This window comes from Ruditapes philippinarum, unplaced genomic scaffold, assembly GCF_026571515.1.
Source record: "Ruditapes philippinarum isolate M1 unplaced genomic scaffold, ASM2657151v2 ctg1900_1_1_1_1, whole genome shotgun sequence".
NCBI lineage: Eukaryota > Metazoa > Mollusca > Bivalvia > Venerida > Veneridae > Ruditapes > Ruditapes philippinarum.
Window position 1 is genome coordinate 129,865 of NW_026861695.1, and position 7,146 is coordinate 137,010.

Here is a 7,146-nt window from a genome sequence, read left to right on the forward strand (position 1 = left end):
AAATGTTGACATTTCGTCCTAATAAATATTGTGTAAATTCATGTTAAATTTGGTTGTTGAATGACATCATAATGATTAAAGACTGTACCTCCTAACCTGTGGATTCGCAAGTTTGAGTACTGTTAGGTTCGGTACCGTGTTTCCTAACAATAGCACCTTAGTCACCTTATTCTTAGTCTATGAATTGGAAAATACAATAAAATTTCGACAACTTACTAGCTTTTCAGAAACAGGTGTTGAATTTAAGTGACTTAGTTTAATATATTCATTTTCTTTACTTCAAACGTATTCTGAACTTTTATATTCATTTATATTTCATTTACTGTTAGTCATACATGGTGATAATAAATAAACGGTCAGAAAGTTAAAGTCGTCTGCAAATAATAATAAACATTATTGTAATCTCCTCGACCTTTCTTTACTGTCTTTTATCGACCACCCGAGGCTGTTCTGTATTTACCTACTAAATCTTAAGACCTCCCAGAATAAAACCACCTTGCCAAGTTCATTTTAGAACTCATTTTGCTAGATAAAACGTTCATACTTGCGGTCAGGAAGAATATCTGTTTTAGCAATAATAATCCTTTTGAAAACCATACTTGAGCTTTTTATAATCCATGTCAAAGAAATGGAAATCTCGCTAGCATAAATTAGACACAATTTAAAACTATTTTGTATCATTTTCCACGTGCTGATATGCTTATAGATGATTGATTGAACATATATGTTCGGTTACTTATTGACAGCAGACGACAGGCAAGCTTGCAGATATTATAAACTTAAGTTTTGAAGATAAATTGCATGCCAAACTTAAACTAGTGCATATTCTACGTCTGGCTTTTCTTGAGGCAATAATATTACTACAAAAATCTTAAGAAGCGAATTTTGAAGCACTCTTGATTGACGGTTCTCGTTAATAGTTTCTATAGATAGTAACATGTCAATTTCTGACACTTGACGACGAGCACCTTGCTTGTCCTGATAATTGTCAATTTCTAAATCACTAAACAATATAAGTTAACCACAATTATTACCTACTAGCATGCAATTACCATTGACAGTATTATGGTATAGCCTATCATAAAATCTTGGTGTCAGATTTGTACACCGTCATCTGATCTTTTGCCGAATTTTATCGGACCGACTTCGATCAAACGACTGATTATGATTGTTAATTAAGCAAATAATTGACAGCGGTGAACGAAAAAGAACCGGCACACCTTCTACTAGTACATTATCTACATTAATGTGACACCTATATCTTACAAAATGTTCTTGTTTAATTCGTTCATGCATTATAATATTTTTACAGTGCCAAACAAATTGTGCACATTTATGCTTACTTGTGTTCATGCATTTGTTTATTTAAGTAATTGTAGTAATTACTGTACATATATATGTTTTTGCTATTACTGTTTTAATTTACTGTTTTAATATACATGCATACTTTTTTAATGTATACGTCTGTTAAGGGCATAGTACAAATATGATTCGAGTGAAACCGCAGTCTACAGCCGTAAGGTTCGAACCAACCCTTACCAAGTAATCATCGACCGTAATCGAAGGTTTGAAATTATCAGACAGTAAAAAGTATAAATCACATCAAATACATTTGTGAGAACATGTTATTCAGTTTAATATGTAAAATTGATAAGATATATTGTAATAAATATACCATTAAAGTTTATGATTTTTTATTAATCGTGTGCGATATGCCAGCCATAGTAACATTATTTGCCATGGACGACTTTATTTTGCAAGGTTCAAGAACGTTCAAGATCATAAAATGGACACTTAGATTTTTACTTTCCGTTCATCAATAATATTAAAGTTAATAATATAAGCTAGGTCAAAAGTTGGCTGCACCAATTGAAACTAAATAAGATCTGAAGTTTTCCTTTGAAGTGGTTGACTAAATCTCCAACACGGTGATCGCGTTAAATATTCAGATATTTGAATCTTTTGCAAGTGCACGTTTTAAGGTTTATACAGCGTTTGAAATTGGAGTATAAAAGGCCATATACTGATAACAAATGATGTTAATATGCAAATTGACGATCCCTTTGAGACCGTGCTGCGACCCACACAACGACCCGTAGCGGAAAACCATGACCACCGATGTCTTTGCGCGCTTACAAGAAAACCTACGTGCACGAGATTGGCCCACATCCCCCAAAATCAGTAATTTAATCAATTTAAGTAACACTTTTTGAAGAAGAAAAATTGTAAGCTGTTTTCGTAATAAATTTGATGATATTTTCATTAATGATGCGTACTTTCGACAGCTTTGAGCTGCTAAAATAATATTTTAAAAAAACTATGATGTATTGTGCACGGAGGTCACGCGATTTATCTTGCGGTTTGCTGTTCATGATTAAAGTGCAATATTAAAACATGACAGATCAGTTCAACTATAAATATATCATGTCTGTGAAGAATTATTACAAAAAGTGCACGAAAACTGGTCTTACCTATGCCGACATGACGTTTAACTCACGTCGTTAAAAGAAAGAAGGAACTTAGCTTCAGTGACATGCTGACCTGAAACCCTTTTTAAGATACCATACCATAACGACAACGTGTATTTTAGTCTATCTGCTTTATAAATTAATTATGCATAAAATATCAGAGCAGACGAATATTTAAATCTACCGTAATTTAAATGTACTTATATATAGGAAGCGCGCTCAGTTAGAGCTAAATGACTAATTTCCGTATTATTTATTTTTTTCAGCATAATACCTCGGTCTTCATATATCAAATACGAGTACTTTGAAATACAAAATTAACAGGTTAACCATAAAACGTAATCTGGCGTGAATGTCGTACGGTATGTCAATATTTTGTAAAATATTAATGCGGGCGAAACCCGTAATGTAGGCGTGACAAACACCTTAGTGAAAATATGATTAAACATTTTCTATATGTCGTAACACTGTTGGTTTTATCTGGGTGCAGTGCGTACCTAAAATCGGGTCACGGTCTTTTGTTATTGTATGATATGTAAATATTTCCTAGTACCCGTACTTCCTTGAATTTAAATTTAGGAAAGAAAAAAAAAACGATTTATAATGTTTTCTTTTATAGTATACCATAGGGGTTATTGCTCCAACCACTATATTTATTAACATAAAACATACTGATCAACACTACGTGCGAATTTACCGTATATTTGATATAGGTGCAACTTTCTTAGGTACTTTTAAATAGTATCAAAATACGTATTTATTTATACCAGGTGACCACAAATTGCATCATTAAACCAGTGTTTTATACAGACAATTTATACAAGGACAGAACAGAACTTGTTCATCTATTTTTTTGTGTGTTTGGTTTATCCACTGCAATACAGTTCAAATAGTGTCAATAAACATGATAAAAAATATATATATTATACTGTGGGTTACGTGATTACGTAGCATATTACATAAGCTCATCTCTATGACAAATACTGCCCATTGAGTAAAAAAGGTGTACTTTAAATTCAATTTCAAGTTTTTAATTTTCGTTTTCAATCAGTTAATAAATCGAGGAATTAAAACTAACAAACTATCAGTAATTTAAAGACAGTGCCGATTTTGACTATCCTCAAAGTAAAAAAAATGACAGTGTTTACGATTCAATTAAAAAAAATCAAAATTTTGCCTAGTCTGAAATTAATAAAATATTCAACATGGTATCTTTTTGAGACAAACAACTGAAAAATTGACCTGGATAGTTGACACCAAAATGAAAGATGAATGTCCTCAAACTTGCAACACACCGTGGAAGAAATGCATAAAATAAGATAAGCGCAACAAGTAACTTTGAAACTTTCTTTTCAATTCTTGGGTGGGGGTTAATTTCTAGTGTATGGGTCGGTGACAAAGTTGATAAGATAATCTATGTGATTACCTCCCCTTAATACGGTTTTTACATGTAGAACACGCAAGTGCAGCAATTATCGCAATACTGCACTTTATTACCTTAATAAATGAACCACATATATATAATGATAATCTTTAAAACATATCAAAGGAAAAGTGGAAACGCTTTAAAGACAAGTGATTTTATAGTAGGTGAATGTTCTTACTATCCGTTTATATCTGAACCTTTACATCTCGGTATGGTGGTTAGATGACTGAGAAAAAGAATTCAGTATTTACTGAAAAACATCCCGCTTCATCCTATATAGATTCTACCTATACACAAGTAGAGAAAAAAGTTCTCACGACCTGACATTGGTGCATAAGCAAGTATTTAATATAATTTAAACATATGTTTTTATTGACAAACTCATATAAATATTCCCCCTTCAGTAACGTATATCCAATTTGGATTCATAAAAAGAACTCGTTGAACTTTTTTTCCGCGTTCTCCCAAAAACATTTTTATATGTTTACGTGTTTTCTGCACCCTACGTATTATCCAATATTTCTGTTTTAAATACTAGTAAGGACATTTGCATGAACATGGCTACTTTGGTACGATATATTTAAGGATTGGTACCATATTTTGAAGAATTCGGAACCATATATTGAAGATTTGGTATCATATATTGCAGAATTGGTACCATATATTGAAGAAATTGGTACCTTATATTGAAGAATTGATACGTTATATTGAAAAATTGGTATCATATATTGGAGAATTGGTACCACATATTGAAAAATTGGTACCATATATTGAAGAAATTGGTACCTTATATTTAAGAATTGATACGTTATATTGAAGACTTGGTACCTTATATTACAGAATGGGTACCTTATATTGAAGAATTGTTACCATATATTCAAGAATTGGTACCTTATATTGAAGAAATTGGTATCTTATTTTAAAGAATTGATACGTTATATTGAAGAATTGATACCTTATATTGAAGAATTATTACCTTATATTGAAGAGCTGATACCTTATATTGAAGAATTGGTACCATATATTGAAGAAATTGGTATCTTATTTTAAAGAATTGATACGTTATATTGAAGAATTGTTACCATACATTGAAGAATTATTACCTTATATTGAAGAACTGATACCTTATATTGAAGAGTTGATAACTTACTAGTATATTGAAGAGTTGATATTTGAAATACGTTATATTTGAAGAATTGTTACTTTATATTGAAGAATTGGTACCTTATATTGAAGAATTGTTACCATATATCGAAGAATTGGTACCTTATATTGAAGAATTTTTACCATATATTGAAGAATTGGTACCTTATATTGAAGAATTATTACCATATATCGAAGAATTGGTAACTTATATTCAAGAGCTGATATCTTATATTGAAGAATTGGTACCTTATATTGAAGAATAGTTACCATATATTGTAGAATTGATACCTTATATTAAATATTTGATACCTTATATTGAAGAATTGGTACCATATATTGAAGAATTGATACCTTATATTGAAGAGCTGATACCTAATATTACAGAATTGGGACCCTATATTGAAGAATTGGTACCTTATATTGAAGAATAGTTACCATATGTTGAAGGGCTGATACCTTATTTTGAAGAATTGATACCTTATATAGAAGAATTGGTACCACATATTGATGAATTGGGTACCATATATTGAGAATTGATACCTCAATTGAAGAATCGGTACCATTTATTGAAGAATTTTGTACTATATATTGCAGAATTGGTACCATATATATTGAAGAATAGGAAACCATTATATTGAAGAATTGGTACTATATATTTTAGAATTTGTACCACATATATTGCAAAATCGGAACAAAATATTGAAGAAATGGAAACAAGCATTGTCGAATTTAGTACCATATATTGAAGAATTGATATCTTGTATTGAAGAATTAGTATTATATTATATTATATTGAAGAATAAGTACCATAGATAGAGCATACGGGTACCATATATTGAAAATGTGTACGCCGGCGTCGACGTAGTCGTCGTGGTCATAACCTGAAAGAAATACTGATTTGGTCGTCTTAAAAAATAAGCTATATACGGTGATATGAAGCATCTTGGCGCTTACAGCTAACGCTAAGATGTATGTTACAGTCAAAGTATACAGCTCACGCTTAATGTCTATACGTTATAAGCTATATACGGTGATATGAAGCATCTTGGCGTTTACAGCTAACGCTAAGATGTATGTTACAGTCAATATATCCAGCTCACGCTTAATATCTATACGTTGTAAGCTGTATACGGTGCAACGCAGCATTCTTGGATATGTTACAATTTATACAGATACCATTGAAAACAATTGAACTACTTTCTGTCATTCGCCCGGTGCTTTTTTTACCCGCGCATTTTCTATCTCGACATATTCCTTATAAAATGTATATCAATATTCTCATCTTTTCGCGTATTAACATTCGGACGTCCCGACGTGCTTGCAGTGCTAATATGCCCATACCTGATTAAGCGATACTCAGAATATGCCTTTAAGTAGACCATTATGCCAAGGTCGTATTTAGAGACACGTGCTTCGCTGCGGAGCTTCTCATGCCATAACCATTACAAATATTTTAATGCATTAATTCATTCATGTCACATGTTAAATCCAGATTTGATAACTGGTATATACGGGGACTAATGAATTGCAATTTCACAGTCGGCGAGCTTCGGGCGGACGTGCTTTTATGAATGACTGTAGATATCAGTATAGTATTATATACGGACGGACAAATAGTAAAGGTCGTTATATTAATAATATAAATTCCTTGACAACTGTTTACAGCACCTGCTGATTATTAAAATACTGACCTATATGACTGTTATAAATTAATAGTATGGAAACAGGAGAATGTCTCTAAGCTATTTTTGACGTGTTGTGACAAATGCAGTGGGTGGGGAAAGTTCACACTTCAAAGTGAATATGTACACTGATAGTCCACGGCGCAGACATCTCAATAACTTATATATGGGGCGAAAATTACCAGCTATCTTCTACTTAAGGACGATCTGACATTTCACAGGATGAAAATTGAATAACTCGCGCTTATCATGTTTTTAAACTCACCGGGTGCGGGATAATCCAGACGGAAGAATGTTTAAACACGGCTGTTAAATAATTTAAACAAGTGACTATGCTCTAAAATGATACTACAGATTCAGTGAGTTTTTTTGAAAATTTGACCGATTTTAAAATAAAAAAGGGAAAAAAGAATGACAAACATTA